This window comes from Giraffa tippelskirchi, chromosome 8 (assembly GCF_054371585.1).
Source record: "Giraffa tippelskirchi isolate mGirTip1 chromosome 8, T2T-mGirTip1v1.2.pri, whole genome shotgun sequence".
Taxonomy (NCBI): Eukaryota; Metazoa; Chordata; class Mammalia; order Artiodactyla; family Giraffidae; genus Giraffa; species Giraffa tippelskirchi.
Window position 1 is genome coordinate 100,124,925 of NC_137282.1, and position 22,589 is coordinate 100,147,513.

At 41.0% G+C, this 22,589-nt stretch overlaps 1 protein-coding gene and 1 long non-coding RNA gene across 4 annotated transcripts in view; one reads left to right on the forward strand and one right to left on the reverse strand.

Annotated features, from left to right (window-relative positions):
- Positions 1-9,677, reverse strand: part of ELOVL7 (ELOVL fatty acid elongase 7) — an 81,060-nt gene extending 71,383 nt beyond the window's left edge. Inside the window, exon 1 of one of the 3 annotated variants that reach the window (XM_081524316.1) lies at positions 9,478-9,677. The gene's annotated coding sequence lies outside the window, so the exon portion shown is untranslated. The remainder of the gene's footprint in view (positions 1-9,477) is intronic. The other 2 variants (XM_081524318.1, XM_081524319.1) reach the window with 2 other exon arrangements.
- LOC145519081 (uncharacterized) lies at positions 7,855-11,268 on the forward strand. Its single transcript, XR_014063515.1, has 2 exons — positions 7,855-8,003; positions 9,890-11,268. It is a non-coding gene; the product is annotated as an uncharacterized LOC145519081 (long non-coding RNA).
- Positions 11,269-22,589: the final 11,321 nt, after the last annotated feature.

Genomic DNA, 22,589 nt, shown 5'->3' on the forward strand with positions numbered 1-22,589 from the left:
ATGCTAGCCTTTGTATTTTTGCTTTCAATCTTTATGGAAGTAATTTAAGGGAGGTAGGAACCAGCTCTAGGTTCTATGTATTGGTTCACATTATTAAAATAAGCTTAAATATTATATGAATACTAAAAGCCTAATTTAAAATAAGAAGTAGAGTTGAATATGTACCATTAGTATGGTATGCTAAGCAAAGGAAAAAAAAATCTACATGTACTCTGCTTTTTACAATCTAAATGGCAAAGTTTCACTTGTCTTTATTAATGAGGTACATAAAATACCTACAGAGACAAAGGTTCTGACAACCTACTATGAAAGAGCATAAATGATTATAGTCTAACAGCTGTAACTAAAAAAAAAACTGCTGCAATTTTGACTGGTTCTGGTTGGTTAATCAAAAAAAATTGTTTGAAGAATCAACAAATTATATGCATACCATAAACATGTACTTTACCCTAAGACATATTAATAAGCACTAATTTCCCAGTTTTCCAAAATAGTTTCAAGATTTCCCTTGAGGAAGAATTCCTGCCCAATATTTTTCTCACATAAACCATAGTCAGAATTTATTTTCTACAATTCTCACTTTTAGTGTTCTATGTGGACTGGAAACTAAAAAACAAACAGAAAAAATTGCAAAGCAAGCTTAGGATATTATCTTTCAAGCTTTCAAAATTTTCTCCCCAATTCTTTAAAGTTCTCTTGACTACTTTTTAAGTCACTTGCTTTAAAGGAAACTTTCCAAAGAATACAACATTCTCTTCACAGGAATAATACTCTTTCCTTTTGTACTTTTATAAATTTACACACATTTAAATTACCTAATCACAATAACAAGCATAACTGACACCAATAGGCTTGCAATAAAGACAGTCACTGACCCAGTCATAGGAGCAGGGAACAGGCTACTAGAAGCCCATATTCATCATATCTGGGCAGCATTTCATCTGTTTTATGGAGAAATGAACATGGGCTTATAGGGTCAACCAGTTAGATATAAGAGGATTACCTTTATATTAGGATGTGTGCATGCTAAGTCGCTTCAGTCATGTCCGACTCTTTGTGATGCTATGGACTGTAGCCCGCCAGGCTCCTCTGTCCATGGGATTTTTTTTTTTTTTTTTTTTTTTTTTTTTTTTTTTATAAATTTATTTATTTTACTTGGGGGCTAATTACTTTACAATATTGTAATAGTTTTTGCCATACATTGACAAGAATCAGCCATGGGTTTACATGTGTTCCCCTTCCCGAACCCCCCACCCACCTCCCTCCCCCTCCCATCCCTCTGGATCATCCCACTGCCCCGGCCCCGAGCCCTTGTCACATGCATCGAACATGGAATGGTGCTCTGTTTCACATATGACAATACACATGTCTCAATGCCATTCTCCCAGAACGACCCACCCTCACCTTCTCCCTCAGAGTCCATAAAATTGTTCCATGCATCTGTGTCTCTCATTCTGTCCCGCATATAGGGTTATCGTTACCATCTTTCAGATTCCATATATATGCATTAGTATACTGTATTGTTGTTTTTCTTTCTGGCTTACTTCACTCTGTATAATGGGCTCCAGTTTCATCCATCTCAGTAGAACCGGTTCAAATGTATTTTTTTTAATGGCTGAGTAATATTCCATTGTGTATATGTACCACAGCTTCCTTATCCATTCATCTGCTGATTGTCCATGGGATTTTCAAGGCAAGAATACTGGAGTGGGTTGCCATGCCCTCCTCCACGGGACCTTCCCGACCCAGGGATTGAACCCATCTCTTATATCTCTTGCATTGGCAGGCGGGCTCTTTAGCACTATCGCAACCTCAGAAGCCCCATATTAGGATGAATCATATGTAACTGTCAATATTCAAATGTTTTTCCCTAGAGAAATGGCAACTGAATATGTTCAACCTAATATACTTCTATTTTTTAATTGTAAAAATACTGACTATATTTAATGTTTAATATTATATCTATTACCCCCTTTCTCCTCCCTTTGAACAATGAATAGTGGTTCCTAACACTTTACTTTTAAAATTCCACATTTGCTCAGGAATAAGTTATCTATAAGCAGTCACTTGACTTTGGTTTCCTAAGAATATGATTTCTATCTTCTTTCTTTCTTCAGGTTAAAGTCTCACTTGTTAGAATTTCAAAGAAATTCTTCAAAGGCTGAAGGTATAAGAATGTGCCTTGCAGCAAATTGCAGGATAAAAGCAGAGGGACTAATGTGTGAGGTCAGCATTAATTTGTTTGCTTCTCAGACATACATCTTTGGGCTTGCAGGATCCAGCACAGCACTGTCTGCCTAGAGAAGGCAGGAAACAGTAAGAAGAGAACTGGGCAGAGAAGCCCTAGGCAGACTAAGGATAAAACCCTGTGAGATACAGATCCTTCTGATCTGTCCGTGTTACGCCATGTAACTATAATAAGCAAACAAATACATCATAAATGTGCTGCTGCTGCTGCTGCTAAGTCGCTTCAGTCGTGTCCGACTCTGTGTAACCCCATAGACGGCAACCCACTAGGCTTCCCCATCCCTGGGATTCTCCAGGCAAGAACACTGGAGTGGGTTGCCATTTCCTTCTCCAATGCATGAAAGTGAAAAGTGAAAGTGAAGTCGCTCAGTCATGTCCGACTCTTAGCAATCCCATGGACTGCAGCCTACCAGGCTCCTCTGTCCATGGGATTTTCCAGGCAAGAGTACTGGAGTGGGGTGCCATTGCCTTCTCCGCATAAATGTGCTAGTAAGACAAAAATCCCACAATCTGGGATGGAAAGGAAGGAGACAAAGGAACGGGGGCTGTATTTAGATGAGGGACAACTTGCCAAACCCTCTTTTTCTAGTTCTCATATTTCTACCATTGACCCTAAAAAGTCTAAAATCAGGTTTATGTTTATGGCTGTCCTTAAATATTATTAAGTATTAGTCGCTCAGTCCTGTCTGACTCTTTACGATCCTGTGGACTGCAGCCCGCCAGGCTCCTCTGTTCATGGGATTCTCCAGGCAAGAATACTGAGTGGATTGCCATTCCCTTCTCCAGAGGATCTTCCCGACCCAGGGATCGAACTAAGGTCTTCAGCATTGCAGGCAGATTTTTTACCATTTTAGCTACTTCAGTTCAGTTCAGTTCAGTCGCTCAGTCATGTCCGACTCTTTGCGACCCCATGAACTGCAGCACGCCAGGCCTCCCTGTCCATCACCAACTCCCTAAGTCCACCCAAACCCATGTCCATCGAGTTGGCGATGCCATCCAGCCATCTCATCCTCTGTTGTCCCCTTCTCCTCCTGCCCTCAATCTTTCCCAGCATCAGGGTCTTTCCCAATGAGTTAGCTCTTTGCATCAGGTGGCCAAAGTTTTGGAGTTTCAGCTTCAATATCAGTCCTTCCAATGAACACCCAGGACTGATCTCCTTTAGGATGGACTGGTTGGATCTCCTTGCAGTCCAAGGGACTCTCAAGAGTCTTCTCCAACACTACAGTTCAAAAGCATCAATTCTTTGGCGCTCAGCTTTCTTTATAGTCCAAATCTCACATCCATACATGACCACTGGAAAAACCACAGCCTTTACTAGACGGACCTTTGTTGGCAAAGTAATGTCTCTGCTTTTCAATATGCTATCTAGATTGGTCATAACTTTCCTTCCAAGGAGTAAGCGTCTTTTAATTTCATGGCTGCAGTCACCATCTGCAGTGATTTTGGAGCCCAGAAAAATAAAGTCAGCCACTGTTTCCACTGTTTCCCCATCTATCTGCTACTTGGGATCTCACAAAACTAGTGTTGGATATCAGAACCCTAGTGTCTTAAGAGACACCCTCTAAATTATCAACCCACAAAGTTAGTATACTAAGGTGGAAGAGCTTGAATGTTGTAACTATACTTGGGTTTAAATCCTGGCTGCATACTTGTAACCCTGGACCCTCGCTGAGCACACTTTCTGCTTCTTCACCTGAGCACCTTTCTTTACTCTTCTGCACCCATGTGTGCTGTGAGGATTCTGGTGCAGACCTTGCTGTCTTCAGACAATTCATGAGAAAAATGCACAGAAAGTGCCTGACCGCAACTATTGACTGATACTTAAAAGATGCTCGAACTTTTCCCCTCGTAATCGTTAGCAAGAGCATGCATTCTATAAACATTTGGCACAAGCTCATTTTCTATTCCTAAATCATTGTGTACACTGAGCATAATCAAGATATCTCATGTAAACAGTGAAGGGAGCTGTCCTTTCCAGGGTCAGATGGAGAAAAGAGATAAAGCTCCACAGGAGAGGGAGAGGTTCCAGAATGATGAAGTTGCAAGTGCAGAGGGGTGCTTTGAAACACAAATCTGAACAGGTCCCGTCCCTTCTCTTCTTAAAGGGCTCCAAAGCCCCCCAACCCCCACTGCCTGTAGGATAAAATCCAAAATCTTTACTAGGTGAAATGCAGCCCTCAGCAAGCTGAGCATGCTTACCAACCTCATATCACACCCTGCTCTGCAGTGATTTTTACAGTGTTTCCAGTTCCCTGAATGCACCACAGCCTGAATTTGTCTTCCAGCCCTCAGCCCATTTCTCTACTTCCAGTATTCCTTCTTTCAGCTCAGGAGGACAGTTTTGTCTGCCTTCCCATTTGACTTCCCCCATGCTCTGTCTGTGTTAATCAGTTTTTCACACAGTACTGTATTTACCTCCCTTGAACCCACACAGACCTGGATGAGCTTCAGCATCCTGCCAACCACTTTGCCTGATGCAAACCTGACACTCAGATGTTTATTGAATTTGAACTTCTGCAATTCCCGAATTTTGGTTGAGTTTGACTCTATACTTAATACTGGAGGAAACAAAGGAGCTGGGCTGCTGGTGGTGGTCAAGGCCTGTGGCTGCTTCTCCAAGTGGATGCAGATTTGTCTTTAACATGGCAGTCTTACAAGTTATATGTTATAGGGTAACTTAGTTCATCTGAATAATGGAAATACCTATCTCTTTGGACATATTTATCACCAACAAAAAGGATAATTTTACTTGTCAAGGCAATAACATGTGCTTTTGATATATCTAAGTCAGTTCAATTCAGTTGCTCAGCCGTGTCTGACTCTTTGTGACTCCATGGACTGCAGCACACCAGGCTTCCCTGTCCATCATCGACTCCCAGAGCTTGCTCAAACTCATGTCCATTGAGTTGGTGATGCCGTCCAACCATCTCATCCTCTGTTGTCCCATTCTCCTATCTAAATCAATTAGGAGTAATTAGAAATCTCAATTTTTTAAAAAAGACTGATCCTATAAAGTGCATGAGTGTTCAGCTTTTCATGATGTGAGTAGTCCAAATTGGATGAGTCCAATTTGTGTTTACGGGATGCTTCTTTCTGTGCTTTATGATGTGTTTTATTGAAATTCAAGATCAGTTCTCAATTTAACATGCTACTATATATACAAAGGCTCCAAAATTCTTCTATATTCTAAAGCTGATGTTTGCACATGTAGCACACCAAGAAGAATAAACAATTAAACAAATTAGAAAAAGTCTTATTTCTTCAAATCAAATAGTAATTATCTGAAGACAGAGGCTTTCTTTTATGTACATTCCATTGCCTAGCATAAAGAAACAAACTCCAGTTTGTACAATGACCTATCTGCAAAGGTGAACATTACTGCAATGTGAGTTGTTTATAATTATTGCTAATACACCTATCCAACAACAGAGGATTAGTTAAGGAAATCATATTATAATTATTGGAATAAATGCAAATAATAGGAGTTTTAGAAATTATATGAAAAATGGTTACTATATATTACAAGGAAAATATAAAATATTAAAACTCTATATGTAGTATGATAGAGGAAAACATGTATTTAAAAAAAATGAGAGAGACAAAGGTAAGATGGCAAAATGTTGACTGTGGTAGAATCATGCTCGGGGGCAGAAACTCTCTTCTTGGCTCCCCAATCTCATCACTTTGACACCTTCCAGTTTTCTTTTCTCCTCACCTCAGACCTCCCCAAGCACAGCAAGTTCTTCCTCAACAATGCCTTTCAGGATCAATCCAGGCCCACATCACCCTACACAGAGATTTTGAGAAAAGATTCCCATTTAGCCTGTCTTCAGTCTCATCCAACTATAATATCTACTGTCATAATAAGACAGTTATTCTACTTCTAAATTATCTACTGTGGTAATCTCTTCATTTATGTTTTCTGCATTTTTATGTATGCATTATATTTGTCAGTAAAATTGGAGTTTTCATGTAACTCACTGTGGTTTCATATCTTGTTTTGCTAGGATAGGGTTAGGATTCATGATTCTCTCTTGATATGGTCCTCATTCATTACACTTCCAAGTGGAATGTTTAGCCAGGATAGGCAGGTTTCTGTCTGCAGCAATGTAGCTGACAGAGGCCAACTCCTCTTCTTCTGCATTGTCTGCCAGCTCCCCCATGTTTACCAAAACAAACTCCTTAACATCCTCTAAAACCCAGCTTAGAAATTTTTAAGTTTTTTATCCTCATCCAACCCACCCAATATATGCTACCTTAATTCATCTTGCATCATGTTCTGCAAACATTTATCAAGCAGATCTAGTTGCAAGGCTTGAAAAGTTAGCCTTACTTTGTTTACAATCTTTCTATGGATCATGACTATTGATGAAAGAAGCTAACCAACAACAAAAAATGACATAAGTGATAAACAAATGTTCAGGAGTGGGGAAGAGGGAGACTGGTGAAGAGAAGAAGGGAAAAGAGGTGAGAATGAGGAAGGCTAGAAGGAAGACACAAGGTAAAAGCTGAACAGAAGAGGTTTCATGATCAGGGAAAGTGTGATGTGAGACACGACCTCTGAGTTTTGCACCTGGGTGACTAGGATAAAGGGGAGGGAGGTGAACATAACTGACGTTAACTAGAAATGCTTTGGGGCAAAGCAAGACAAATCCAAATGAAATACATAAGTCCCCTACATACGACCAAGTTCTATTCCAAGAGTGTGTTTGTAAGCCCAACAGAGTTAGTACTATATTGTAATAGGTCTATAATACTTCTCACACAAATAATACATAAAACACAAACACAATTATGATGTCACAAATATTCATTTTCAGTCAAAAGTGTACCATTCTGGTAAATGATGTTGATAATTGAGGAGGCATTGTGTAGAGGGGTGTATGGGGAATCTCTGGACCTTCCACTCAATTTTGTTATAAATCTAAAACTGCTGCAGAAAAATTATCCTTAATAAATAAATAGACTTAATCTGTCCTTTCAGAACAAAGATGAGAGTCTAGCCATGAGTGAGACAGAAACAATTTTTCAAAAGAAACATGTATGGACATTTGAAATGGCACCATTTCTATTATTATGCAATTTCATTAGCAAAAACAATGTGAAAGTGTTGTTCTCACACCTGCACACTTCAAAGCACAAAAAAGATTTTCTAACATTCTCAAATTTTGTAAATAAAGGATTTCATGGCAGCTCTTTTTGTTCAAAAAAAAAAAAACATTAAAAAAAAAAACAAACACAAAAAATAAAGAAAACATGTACAGTTGTACAATAGCTGGCATACAAGGGCTGGCATCAAGTGAACAGACAAGAGTCACTGACTGGAGGAGGGAGAAGAGATGGAGATGATAGAACTGAAGGGTCATCAGCAAAAGGAAACGGAGAGCAAGCTGCTATTTCATTCACACCTGACGTTGATGGCGCAGACTGTGGTTTCTTGCTGGAACCAGATGCATACTTGCACCTTTGAAAGTTCACAACTGGGAAGGTTCTTCATATGTGGGGGACTTGCTGTATTACAATATGCACTGATAGATGCTACACTAAAACTGAATAAGATCCATGGAAACCAAGGAATTTAAGGTGAGTAAGTTCCAGTGGTAACCTAAGTAACAAACTTCTATGAAAAGGAAACCTAAATGAGTACAAAGTTACAGAAGAAGGAAAAAAGGAACCAGAGAATGAGAGCCTGGTCAGTGAAGCATGAAAGGGCACAGGACTTCAGGGAAGTCAGGGAGGAAAGAAAGGAACTCTAGGTGAGTGGGTACCCACAGCCCTGGACCAGAGCCCCTGAGTTGGAATCTCAGTTGGAATCTCCGCCTGCTACTTGTGTGCCTTTGGTCAAGTTCCTGTGTCTCAGTTCCCTTATCTGAAAAAGGATCATGTTTTCATTATTTACTCCATAGGGCTGCTGCCAGAATTAACAGATTTGATCCAAGTTCTTAGAACAGTGCCAGGCCAAGAAGCATTCAATACATGTCTGCCACTGGGGGCGGAGGGGATTTTTTTTTTAATCCTCAGTGACCTACAAGGGAACAATTTCAAGCCAGCAGTAGAAACAAAAACTACAAAGTAAGGGAATTAACAGTCAAGGGAATTGACAGTAAGGGAATTAACAGTCAAGTGATAGGCAAGAAGATGGGGGCAATCAAAAGTATGACGACTCTTTCAAGGCAGTGAAACAGTAAGAGCGAGAAAGAGTAACCTGAGAATATAGGGTTAAGTGAAAAAGCTTTTCGAGGGAATAGATCAGTAAGAGGAAAAAGGCTTGGTCGCCAAAACTATTCTTCAGTCGTTGTGGGACTTGTTTTCCCCAAGCTGGACAGGGGTAGAGACCAGATCCTTCCTGTCCCAGCCTTCCCCAGGGAGCTCTAAACAACGCTCCCTTGGCATCCGGTAAGTTTGAATCAGCGCCGGTTGATTAGTGGGGGAGGCCCATTTTCTAACCAACGATACCTTGGAAGATGAAACAACAGGCTTTCCGATATCCATCTCCGGCACGACCTGTTCTACCGCTCTGTACTCATCCCTCTCCTCAGCCAGCAGCCGCTGCCGGGACAGGATGCAGTTCAGGGAGCCAAAAAGGCAGCGCCCGCTGCAAGAGCAGCGCCCCGAGTTCATTCTGGCCTCGAGGACACAAAAGCACCCCAGAGGGGAAAAAAAGCAGAAAGAAAGGGGCTCGGGCAGGCGGAGTGGGGGGAGGCTGTGGCGAGCGAGGCTGGATCCCGGAGCTGAGAAAATGACCTCGGCGGTCAAGGTCGAGAAGGTCCCTCTTCCTCCCCGTCCCACCAGCAAGCACCTTTGTCCTCCCGCCTGAAACAGCGCGGCCCGGTCCCCCAGGAAAGCTCGGGGAGGGCTCAAAACCCAGGGACAGCGGGGACCACCGTCCCTGTGGGATGCTGGGCGGGGGGGTCGGAGGGGCTCCCCGGGAGGGCGCAGGTGAGCTCCGCGGCCGCGCCCGCCGGCGGGAAGGGCTTTGACCCTGGGCACTCGCCGGCGTCGCGGCCACAACTTCCGAAGCGCCCCCCAGAGTCCAGGCAGGGCCTGGCCGGGCTCCCGAGTCTTCCGGACCCAGATCCCACTCCTCGCGCGCCGCGCCCAAGTTCCTTCCACTAGGCTGCCCTCGATCCCCCGGTCCCGGGGTCCTCTCCCTCTCCTTCCCACATCTCTCCTCCTCTGCGCCCCGGAAAAGTTAGGCCCCGGTCCCCCGGCTGGGAGCCCCGCACTCACCCCGAGAGGAGCGGAGCCGAAGCGCCCGGGCGCGCGAGCAGAGGGCGGCGGCGGGCGGCGGCGCGAACGCGGAGCTTCTCACAGCGGCCCCTGCTGCCCTGGCCGCCGACCAAGCTGGAAAAGGGGCGGAGGCGGCCGGGGTGTCACCTGCCCGCTCTCCCACCCTGCCGCGTGACGCCGCGCAGCGCCGCCCCCTGCCCGCCCTCCGCGGCCGCCAGGTACCCACGAGGGGGCGCGGGGAGGAGCCGCCCGCAGGGAAGGACCCTCTGGGAGGTGCGCGCGGCCTCGGGCGCCCCTCCTCCGCCTGGCTCGGCGCCCCGCCGCTCGCATCGCGGCTGGGACCGGGGACCGAGGGCTGCTCGGGAAGATCCGTTGTGGCATCTGGACTAATTACATTTCTTTCTGAGCACAGATGTCATCACCTGAGGTCATCTCGAGTCTTAAATAATGTGAAAACTGTTGTCAAGCATGACTCAGGATTAAGTTGCAGAAAAATCTGAAATGAGGAAAACCTGGCCGAGGATGAGGCTGGCGGTGGAGTGGTAGAAAAAAGAGGGAGATCTCGCTCCTGAAAAGGCTCTTTCGGAGGGTTAATCATTGTCTAAAATGGAGACCAGACCCGACGGCCGTGAGAGGCCCAGTGCCGGTCAGCCCCACCCCTACTTATTAAAAACTAGAGAGTTGCGGTGAATATTGGGGAGCGAAGGGGGCTATTAGAGCAATGAAGAGGAAGTCGTATATAATCTAAGTTAACTTTCTTGCCCTGATTAGTAACCGCAGCTGCTGCAGCCAGCACACTCCAGCACATTAACTTCTCCTTATCCTGGGTTGGACTGAATGGTGGGATGAGGATGAATGTTGGGCGTTGCCTTGCTTTGTGTCTGATCTTGATCCTCCTAACCGCTGTCATGTTTGGAAATCCTGACATCAGTATCTGGAAGGTAAAATAAGAATCCTAAGACGTTAATTATTGTGGAGGCAAAAACCCAAGAACGAGAATTAAGTTGTCTTCCTAAAGCCGGAAAGTAGCAGCAGGGGCTGCAGTCCTGACCCCCGCACTTCACAAACATGGTCTGTGAGTTTCTGCTGTGAGTTTTAAGCATGAAATCACTGCCGGAAGGTCCAGACTACCCAGGAGGAAGCGAAGGGAGAGGAAGCACGTTTCACTCACGTCCAGGTGTGGCCTTCCACCACCTAATTCTACTGCATCAACAGGAGATTTTAAAGGTTTTATACAAAACATTGAGAGCCCCCATAGTAGCCACTGGGGAGGAGGAGCACAGCAAACACGAAGGCTCAAATTTAAGAGAATCCCAGCTTCAGCGAAGCTAAAGGCAATGGAAATAAAATAATATTATATCATTTAGATATTCTTGCTTCTTGATTATTGTGATCCTGAAGCCTGGAATTCTTTGTTAAAATAGGTCATTAAGTATTAGAGAAGCTAAAGATTTCTCCTTCTGTTTAGATAAACTTTGCTTTCATCATAAAAACATGCCATTTAATAGACGTGGCTACTGGGAACTGGAGACAATTGCTTAACAATATTTGCTTTTGTGTTTGTCACTATCTACCTACCTACGTATAATTATGAAATTTCAAGTATGCAAAAAGATCAAATGGATTCATTCATTTAACATATATATTCACGTGCTTTTAAGTTCCAGGCTCTGGAGATTCAACAGATAACAACAACAACAAAAATCCTCTGTTCTTGTGGAACGTACCCTCACTTACCTTCATTCTAGTTGGGGATGACATACTGCAGATGAATAAACAAGTGAAATACAACTGTCATGTTATGATAAGTGCTGCCAAGAAAAATAAAGGAGGGAAAGAAATAAGGGCTTTTGAAGATAGGGAGTTGGAATGTTAAAGTAGCTAGGGACCTCAGTTGAAGGAGGCATTTGAGCCAAAATTGTGAAAAGATAAGTGGCAAGGTTGTGTGTCTATCTGGGTAACAGCATTCCAGCCAGTGGGAACTATGAGGCTAATGGTATGGGCGAGCATCGGATGATCAAGTTCACAGAATAGCAAGGATGCCAGAGTGGTTGAACCTCAATAAGTGAAGCCAAAGGGTCAAGGGAAGCATTTTGAGTAAATATGTGACATCGTGTAGCTGAAGTTTTTAGAGGGAGCACTAAGACAACTCTTTTGAGAGGCGGACAGGAGCAGGATGGGAAAGGTGGAGGCAAGTTGGTAATTAGGAGGCTCTTACAACATCCAGGTGAGAGATAAAGGTGGCTTGGACCAGGTTGACTGGGAGTGGTTAGAGAGAACCAAAATTTAAAAATATATTCTAGGGAATTCCCCGGTGGTCCAGTGATTAGGACTCTACCCTTTCACTGCCGAGGGCCCAGGGCCAATCTCTGATTGGGGACCTAAGATACTACAAGGCAAAAACAGAAAAACTATATATATATAGTTATATGTGTGTGTGTGTGTGTGTGTGTGTGTATATGTGTGTGTATATATATATATATATACTGAAGGTAATATCAAAAGGATTTCCGGGGGGAGGTAGAGGATGACTCCAGGGTGTTAGTAGCTGGAAGGAAAAAGCTGCCATTTACTAAGAAAAGGAAGACTGAGAGAAGACCGTTGGGAGGGGGACATCAGGAACTATTTGTGGGACTGATTTAAAATGCCTATTAGATATCCAAGTGGAAGTGTCAAGTAGGAAGTTGTTTCTCCCAGTCTGGAGTTCATGAGAGAGGTCTGGCCTGGCAACATAAATTTGGGAGAAGTCAGCTTTCACATGATATATAATGGTCTGAGAATGGCTAAGAGCACCACGAAGGGGACTAGAGAAGAGAGTTTAGAACTTCATCCTGGGGTACCCCACTTTTAAGCGGTCAGGAGTGAGAAGGAACAGTCCTGAGCCTGGAGTAAAATCAGAACAGTGTGGTCTCCTGGCAGGCAAATGTATGAGTCAACTATTGTCACAACAGTTCTGCATAACAAATCACTTCAAAAGTCCATGGCTTATAGCAATATACCTGTCCTCATGCCTGCGAGTCAGCAGGCTGGTTGAGGTTCAGTGGACCTAGATGAGTGGCTGTGCTTTAGGTTGCAGATTTAGCTTCAGTTTGTTCCATGTGTGTTAATTCTGGAGCCCAGAATGAAGAGTCAGTAGCCACAGGGAGATCTTCCCATGGTAGATAACTGGAGTACAAGAACCAGTCCAAAACGCGCGTGCTGTTGGGGACTCTGCTCGAATCAAGTTTGCTAATATTCCATTGGCTAGAGTAGGTCACATGGGCAAATCCAACATCAGAGGGGAGTGGGGAACATATTTAACCCACAGTGGAATGGTGAGGAGAAAGATTATTTGCTGAAAAAAATCTATACTTTTGTCACAGCAAGGGAAGAAAGTGTTTCGAGGTGGGGGAAGTGATCAACTGAGAATGAGAAATTGGTCCTTGATTTAGCAATATGGAAGTCATTGGTTGACCATGGCAAAAAACAGGTCTGGAGGAACAGGAGGAGCAAAAACCCAAATGAGATGAGTTTCAAGAATGAGTGGGAAGGGCTTCCCTAGTGGCTCAGGGTCAAAAATCCACCTGCCAATGCAGGGGACACAGGTTTGATCCCTGGTATGGGAAGATCCCACATACCACAGAGCAAATAAGTCTGTGCACCATAGCTACTGAGCCTGCACACCCAAGAACTGCAACTACTGAAGCCCACTGCACCATCCAGCCTGTGCTCTGCAACAAGAGAAGCCACCGCAATGAGAAGTCCAAGCACCGTAACTAGAGAGGAGCCCCCACTCACAGATACTAGAGAAAAGCCCTCGCAGCAATGAAGACCCAGCACAGACAAAAATAAATAAATAAAATTAAAAATTAAAAGAGTGAGTGGGAAGAGAGAAATTGGAGAAAACAAGTTTAGACAATTCTATCAAGGCTTTTTGTGGTAAAAAGAAGAAATGAGGTAATGGCAGGAAGAAGAATTGAGTCTAAGGAGGCTTTTTTAAAATGTTCAGTTCAGTTCAGTCACTCAGTTGTGTCCGACTCTTGGCGACCCCCTGGACTCCAGCATGCCGGGCTTCCCTGTCCATCACCAACTCCCAGAACTTGCTCAAACTCATGTCCGTTGAGTCAGTGGATGACATGTAAAATATGTTTGTATACTTTGGAAAATTTTAGTAGACAAGGAAAAACTGATAATGCTGCAAAGAGAAGACAACTGTTGTAGTGATGCTCTTGAATATGTGAGAGGGGTGGGACTTTGTATACAGGATAGGAACTTGGCCTTAGATATGAATATGCACATTTATCCATAGGCAACAGAGGGAAGGTAGAGTTACAGGCACCAATTGTGGAAGGTAGGAGATAGTTAGATTAATAGATTAGGTCAGATTTCCCAGAAGCAGACCTGAGGCAGGAAATCACGTGCAAGGGATTTACTGAGGTCAATAAGGGATCCAAAGAAATCTGGGTGAAACAATGATATCATCCACTATGCAAATACAATGTGTGTGTGTGCCTGCACTCACACTCCGTTATGTCTGACTGTTTGTAACCCTATGGACCATAGCCTGCCAGGCTCCTCTGTCCATGGGATTCTTCAGGCAAGAATACTGGAGTGGGTTGCTATTTCCTACTCCAGGGGATCTTCCCCATGCAGGGATCAAAACCATGTCTCTTACATCTCCTGCATTGGCAGGCAGATTCTTTACCACTAGCACCACCTGGGCAGCCCTTAGGCAAATATTAGTATTTTTGAAGTTTAGCTTATTTTTTTTAAAGAAATAAAATGTTACAATTAAAGCTCCACCCTGCCTTAATCCTTTTCTTCCTCCCAAAGGTATCCTAAAGTAGCTATGTATCATTTCCATGTGTGTGTTTATACTTTCTTAGTATATCTATCTCAATATATACTGTAATTTTGTATATGGTTAAGTTTTATGTAAATAGTATCATACTATATGTATTCTTCTGCAGCTTTGCTCTTTAGTCATGTTGATTCATATAGATCTTATTCATTCATTTAACTACTATCGAGTATTCTATTGTACAACTAAACCATTTATTGATTTGCCTGCTGATAAACAAAATCGAGCTAGTTCTAATCTTTCCCTTCTGGAGATGATGTGTTATGGAATATAGAAGTAAAAATTTTCTTGTATACATGGAGAAAATTTTCTAAAGTTTATGCTTAGAAATGGAACTGTTGGTCATGGGATAGATTATTCTCTCCTGTGGACATTTGCTGTTTTTTAACTGCCGTGTATCTGAACCCTGTCTATATTTGAGGAAGTTCCTATTATGACTTCACAGAGACCAAGGTCACCTCCCATTAGAGAAATTGAAAATGCATGATACTTTGCCACCCACCCTTAGACACCTAGAGCTCACAGTTATGACAGAGACTGGGACAAGGGGACACCCCTCCACTCCCTGATCACCTCCTCCCAGGATTCTGAAGTTGAAGTTAGTGATACAAGAGGGACTTCCCTGGTAGCCCAGTGGTTGAGAATCCACTTTCTATTGCAGGGGACACGGGTTCAACCTGTGTAGGCAACTAAGCCCTCGCTCTGCAAGGAGACCCAGCACAGCCAAACAAGCAAACAAAACAACAAAGAACACTGACAGAAGAAGCTGTCACTCTCCAGACTGAATTACTGGCATAAATTTAGCTCTAGTTTGTCAGCAAAGCTTGCCTTTGTTCCTACCTTTTCCAAACCTGTTATCCAGGCTTTGTGGAGAATCTGTAAGCTCTCAATATTTTTCAATAAACACCTTTTCCCATTTAAATTAGTCACTTTGTTTCTATTTCCTGCCACTGAAGACTCGGACTGACAGACTTGCTTAAGTGATGCCAGTTTACACCCCACCACCTTCTATTAATAGTTTCCATTTCCCTAAATCCTTGCCAACATTTGATGTTTTCAGACCTTATATTTTTCCCAATTGGATGGGTGTGAAGCGATTTCTCACTGTTTTTGTTTTTTGATTAATTAATTAATTAATTTTATTTGGCTGCATCAGGTCTTAGTTGTGATGTGTTAGATCTTCGCAGGCTCTCTAGTTGTAGCTCATGGACATGTGGGATCTTAGCTCCCCAACCAGGGATCAAACCTGAGTTCCCTGCATTGCAAGGTGGATTCTTAACCACTGGACCACCAGGGAAGTCCCTTACTGTTCAGATACATTTTCAGGATTCCTACTGATACTAAGCATCTTTTTTATATTTTTTATTCATCGAGATATCCTCTTTGAATTGCTTTTTCATATCATTTGCTTATAAAAATAAGCACTGGTTTAGTCATACAAACTTATATTTTTCTTATTGATATGCACATTGCATGTTTTATAATATCTTTTTTCAATCTAGAACTTATACTTTTTTAAGGATTTTTGTTATTTTTAAATTTAAATATAGGTAAATTTATCAATATTTGTCCTATGTTTTATGCATTTTGCTTCTCAAATGAATGTTTTCTTTTTCTGCAGTTTTAAATATACTCATTTCTGTTTTCTAAAATCTATATTTTTTCTCATTAAATTTAGATCTTTAATCCATCTGGAATTGTTTTTATTTATTTATATATTTGGTTGTGTGCGTGCATGCTCAGTCGCTTCAGTCATGTCCGACTCTTTGTGACCCTATGGACTGTAGCCAGGCAGGCTCCTCTATTCTCGGGATTCTCTAGGCAAGAATACTGGAGTGGGTTGCCATGCCCTCCTCCAGGGGATCTTCCCGACCAAAGGATCAAACCCACGTCTCCTGCATCTCCTGCACTGCAGGCAGATTCGTTACTGCTGAGCCACGGGAAGTCGTTTATTTGTTAACACCAGGTCTTAATTGCGGCATGTGGGATCTAGTTCCGTAACCAGGATTGAACCTGGGCCTCTTGCATTGGGAGCTCAGATTCGTAGCCACTGGACCACCAGGGAAGTCCCTGGAGTTGTTTTTAAATTGTTACATTTGAGCAGGTAACACATTCACATGTCTTACATATCAAAAAGTCATACAGTGAAAATTTCCCTTTTTATCTCTCATCTGTGCTTTTCTGATATACTTTGAAAGATTAGAAATAATTTTTTAAACACAGCATATTCTTCCTGTTTCTTTTTTATACAAACAGTAACTCTTAATACTATAGACATTGCTTACACCTATTTTTTTCACTAAACAATATATATTGAGATACTTCCATAAAAAACTTTATTTATTCCTCTCTTTTATGTTGTATGACTCTACCATGATTTATTTAACAAGTTTCCTATTGATAAATATGTAGGTTGTTTGTAGTCCTGTGACGTTAATACCAATAGCGAACATATGTATAGAATGTGCCAGGTACTGTTTAAATCGATTAACTCATTTAATTCTCAGAGAAGCCCAAAGAATAGATATTATTATTACCTCCATTTTACAGATGAAGGAACCAGTCATAGGGAGATTTAGTAACTTACCTGAGAACATAATATTAGTTAGCGGTAGAGCTAGAATTTGAAACCATGCTCTAACCTTCATGCTCCTCACCACATACAGTGCTACAATGAATACCCTTGCAAGTGCAATGTAATTCCTAGAAGTAGACCTGCTGGTTCAGGAAGTAAGCTTGTGTAATTGTGCTGGCTATTTCCTCTATTCAGCCTTGCACTAATGTACATGCCTGACAGCAGTATATCAAAGTATCTTTTTCTCCCATAGCCTTACCTACAGTTAAGGTAACCTTTGCTATCACATGTTTAGATCTTTGTCAACTTGGTAAAAGAGATACAGGATATTGCTGTCATTTCCATTTGTGTTTCCCTTAAGGTGAGTGAGATTGAACAGCTGTTTCTTAAGCTTAAAAGTCATTTATATTTCCATATCTACAGACTCTTTCTGCTCTCTAGTTTTCTACCAGGATGTAGCCCTTTTTTTTCCTTATCAATTTCTAGGAGGACCCTAATATATATGTAGGAAGATGAACCCTTTGTTAATGAGTAGTAGGTATCTTCTGCCCTCCCTCCACCTTTGCTAAGATGTCACATACATGTCTTTCTGTGTAAGCTCTCTGTTATACTCCACTGTCTATTTGTCCTGCCTTGGATTTTCTCTTACTCCTCTGTGTAAATTTTAGAACAGTTTCTTCTTCTTCTTTGTTTTTGAATGAAAATCTATGTTAGGATTTTGATTTGAATTGCCTTAAAATTTAAAGATTTGTTTAGAAAGAATTGCCATTTTTAGAATATTGAAGTGATCCATCTATGAGCATGGCATTACTCCTCTTTATGTAAATCTTCTCTGTCTTTTAATAAAGTTTTTGTTTTTCCCTGTTTTGGTTTATCACTTTTTTTTTTAAACAAATTTATTTATTTTAGTTGGGGGCTAATTACTTTACAATATTGTAGTAGTTTTTGCCATACATTTACATGAATCAGCCATGGGTTTACATGTGTTCCCCATCCTGAACCCCCCTCCCACCTCCCTCCCCATCCCACCCCTCTGGGTCATCCCATTGCCCCAGCCCTGAGCATTTGTCTCATGCATCGAACATGGAATGGTGTTCTGTTTCACATATGTTAATATACATGTTTCAATGTTATTGTCCCAGAACGTCCCACCCTCACCTTCTCCCTCAGAGTCCATAAGAGTGTTCTATGCATCTGTGTCTCTTATTCTGTCTCGCATATAGGGTTATCGTTACCATCTTTCAAATTCCATATATATGCATTAGTATACTGTATTGGTGTTTTTCTTTCTGGCTTACTTCACTCTGTATAATGGGCTCCAGTTTCATCCATCTCAATATCACATGTTTTATTACATTTATTCCTAGGAGTCCTATAATTATTGTGGCTATTATAAATACTATATGTGCTTTAAAGTTACAGTTTCTAATTGTAAATATAGGAATGTTATTAATTTTTGTTTAATGACTGTGTATCCTTCATCTATATTAAACTCTGAGTAATTTGTGGAATTTCTTTGATTTTTTATTAAGACAATAGTGCTGTTGTTGTTTAGTCACTAAGTTGTGTCAGACTCTTTACAATCCCATGGACTGTAGCCCACCAGGCTCCTCTGTCCATGGAATTTCCCAGGCAAGAATATTGGAATAGGTTGCCATTTCTTTCTCCAGGAAAGACTATAATATCTCCTTTGAATAATTACAATTTTATTTCTTTTAAATACTTTTCACTCTTTGAGTTAAGACTGAGTCATTAACTGCAACTTCTTACTCTATGGCAGTCTGTTATGGATTTAACTTTTAGCAGTGATTCACAAACTTTACTGAGAGTCAGAATTATGGAGTTGTTAAAATGCAGATTCCCGGAAATATGTCTCCAGAGATGCTGATTTAATAGGTGTAGGAAGCCTGGCATGCTGCAGTCCCTGGGGTTGCAAACGACTGAGCAACTGTTCTGAACTGAACTGAGATAGTGGGATAAGTAATCTACATTTTAACACACACCCTTTGTGATTCTGCTATATTCAGCTCTCTGCAGTTCAGAGAGCTGCAGTTTGGAAAATTTCTTTCATATAACCCATCCCTTCTTATATTTATTATTGCCTCCTCAGAGAAATTATAAACCCTTGATGACAGAGATTTAATCGAATCCCTCTTTGTATCCTTTGAGCCTAGAATAGCAGCCTACAAACGGTAGATGCTAAATAAGTGTGCAGATGGTAAAAAAGGAATTTTGGGAAAGTTGTTGGAAGGACTTTGTGTGAAGTTGCAATTTAAATGCTATAAAAATATTTTCTTGTATGCATTTTATATACATTCAAAAGCTATCTTTGCTATCATTGAGGAAGAACAATGATTGCAATTTGATAAGTATATTGACTGAGTGACTACCAGCACTTACCTCAGTGTGTCTATATCTTGCCAAGCTTAATGGCTTCATTTCTTTTTTGGCACTGAAAATGCAAACTATGACAAATAGTTTCAGACAAATCATTTTCTTTTTGGTATCTTTCTGTTACGATATCTAAGATGTTTGTAAAATTTATATTCTCAGGACAGGATATAAGTGAGATATGGAGTGAGAACATCCCTTAAATTATCTTAACAATCAGTATTATAATTATCTTCCTATAAATCCCAATCATTTGAAAATGTTAATTAAAAATGGTTTTCAAGTGTGAAGGATTGTCACTTACTGTGATTTTGACATTAGCTATGATTAATTTGATTTTAAATATTATGGAACTGCTTTCTGAATAAACTATATTACCTGAAGGTAAAGTCTAGCAACTTATTTTGTGCATTCAGTTGATATCTTTGATACCACAAATTCCTGGGAAGACCAAGGCTAAATAATATTTAAAATTCTTATATATTTCATTTCATAGTAAAATGCTTCTCAAATAGGCAAGCTATCTTAAGTTTTTAATAATTTTATTTATTTATTTTTGGCTGTGCTGGGTATTTATGCTGCATGGGCTTTTCTCTAGTTATGGTGAGTGGGGGCTACTCTCTAGTTGCAGTGCACAGACTTCTCATTGTGGTGGCTTCTCTTGCTGCAAAGCGCAGGCTCTAGGGTGCACGGGCTTCAGTAGTTGCAGCAGGTGGGCTCAATAGTTGGGGCACTTAGGCTTAGTTGCTCTGCGGCATGTGGAATCTTCCAGGATCAGGAATTGAACCCATGTCTCCTGCATTGGCAGGCGGATCTTTACTGCTGAGCCACTAGGGAAGCATGAGAACTATCATAATTTATATCTTATTGAATGACTAAATAATATAGCATCAAGACAGGTTACATTTTAATGATGTGTTGAAACAGAGCAGCAATTAAGAAGACATTAAAAAATTAACATTGTAAAACTATTTAGCAGTCATGATTCTTTTGGAATTTTTAGGATATTCTATATTTATACTATGTTACTCTAAATTTTATGTATTGATCATTGTTCAGTGTACCTATGGGTTTACAAAACAATTCAGCAGATGGAAGTTCTGTCTTGAAGGAGTTAACACTTGTACTAGGTTGGTGTTTCACAAACTTGTCTGATTTTAATAATCACTAGAAACAAATGTTAAAAACACAGATTTTTTAGCTCCCCCTAGTGATCAAACCCTACCTTGAACAACTCTGAAATAACCAATGGTAAGAATATTGATCAGTTTCTCTTTCTGTCTCTCTCTTTAAACATTGCATATCTTCCCACACCCCCCACACACATACATATACTTGCTACTGAAGAGATAACCTGTATAATTTATTAGACATTCAGGATGATTGGGTAATCATTTATTTTTTGTGAAAGGTTTATGATTTTGAGGTAAGAGAAGATACTAAGGACACTTCTATTAATAGAGTATCACATAAGATATTGTAAAAATATTAGATTTATCATTACATTTTAAATCCTATATCATACACTAACAATTAAAAATTTTTTTTTGTTGCTTTTTCGGTATTTCCTTGAGACTGCTACTACAATAAAATTGTAATAAGTAAGCAGAAAGAGAAGGCAGGAGGAGAAGGGGACGACGGAGGATGAGATGGTTGGATGGCATCACCGACTCAATGGATATGAGTTTGAGCAAACTCCGGGAGTTGGTAATGGACAGGGAAGCCTGGCGTGCTGGAGTCCATGGGGTCACAAAGAGTTGGACACGACTGAGCAACTGAGCTGAACTGAACTGAAGCAGAAAGAGGCACCAGAGATTACGTTTATCAACAAAATGTGTGAACCTTGGCTGCCTACAAGAATATCAAAACAATCAAATTGTCTTTAATTGAATTGAGCATTTCAAACTGTCATTGGAATGTTTTTATTTTATAGCTTAAGGTATATCTTCAAAACAATCTATCCTGTGAGTGTAACCTGTAGCCAGTTAATCAATGTTTACTGATTATTTGTCATTAATGACAGTAGGGGCCAGCTCTGAAAATCAGACTGAGTGGGAACATGCATACGTGCATTTGTGACTAAATTCTTAAGTGAAGAAAAGATGATGTGTACTGTTTTAAATTATCCATGTCTCTTTTTCTTCCACACAGATCATTAAGAACTGACTGTGAACACAAATGTGTATCTTTCATCTTTGTTGTTCTTGGTTTTACGTATCTATTCTAATGCGTGTGAAATGAGTTCCCTATCTCTTTCCAAGTGATAAAGCAACTGTGCAAAGTGCTCTAGGAAATGCGTGTGCAGCAGTTGTGGACTATATTCCCCAAAGCAATCCGTTAGTCATTCAGTTTGCTACAACTTCATTCATTTCAGCTTCTTTCTTCTAGAACTCGGCTGAGGAAAAATTGGACTTTTTCGGAAAGCTTAAAGAGTTGCCAAATTGCCAACATCTGCTGGATCATCGAAAAAGCAAGAGAGTACCAGAAAAACATCTATTTCTGCTTTATTGACTATGCCAAAGCCTTTGACTGTGTGGATCACGATAAACTGTGGAAAATCCTGAAAGAGATGGGAATACCAGACGACCTGACCTGCCTCTTGAGAAACCTGTATACAGGTCAGGAAGCAATAGTTAGAACTGGACATGGAACAACAGACTGGTTCCAAATAAGAAAAGGAGTACGTCAAGGCTGTATATTGTCACCCTGCTTATTTAACTTATATGCGGAGTACATCATGAGAAACGCTGAGCTGGAGGAAGCATAAGCTGGACTCAAGATTGCCAGGAGAAATATCAATAACCTCAGATATGCAGAAGACACCACCCTTATGGCAGAAAGTGAAGAACTAAAACGCCTCTTGAAAAAGTGAAAGTGGAGAGTGAAAAAGTTGGCTTAAAGCTCAACATTCAGAAAACTAAGATCATGTCATCCGGTCCCATCACTTCATGGCAGATAGATGGGCAAACAGTGGAAACAGTGGCTGACTTTATTTTTCTGGGCTCCAAAATCACTGCAGATGATGACTACAGCCATGAAATTAAAAGATGCTTACTCCTTGGAAGGAAAGTTATGACCAACCTAGATAGCATATTAAAAAGCAGAGACATTACTTTGCCAACAAAGATCTGTCTAGTCAAGGCTATGGTTTTTCCAGTGGTCATGTATGGATATGAGATTTGGACTATAAAGAAAGCTGAGTGCCAAAGAATTGATGCTTTTGAACTGTGGTGTTGGAGAGGACTCTTGAGAGTCCCTTGGACTGCAAAGAGATCCAACCAGTCCATCCTAAAGGAGGTCAGTCCT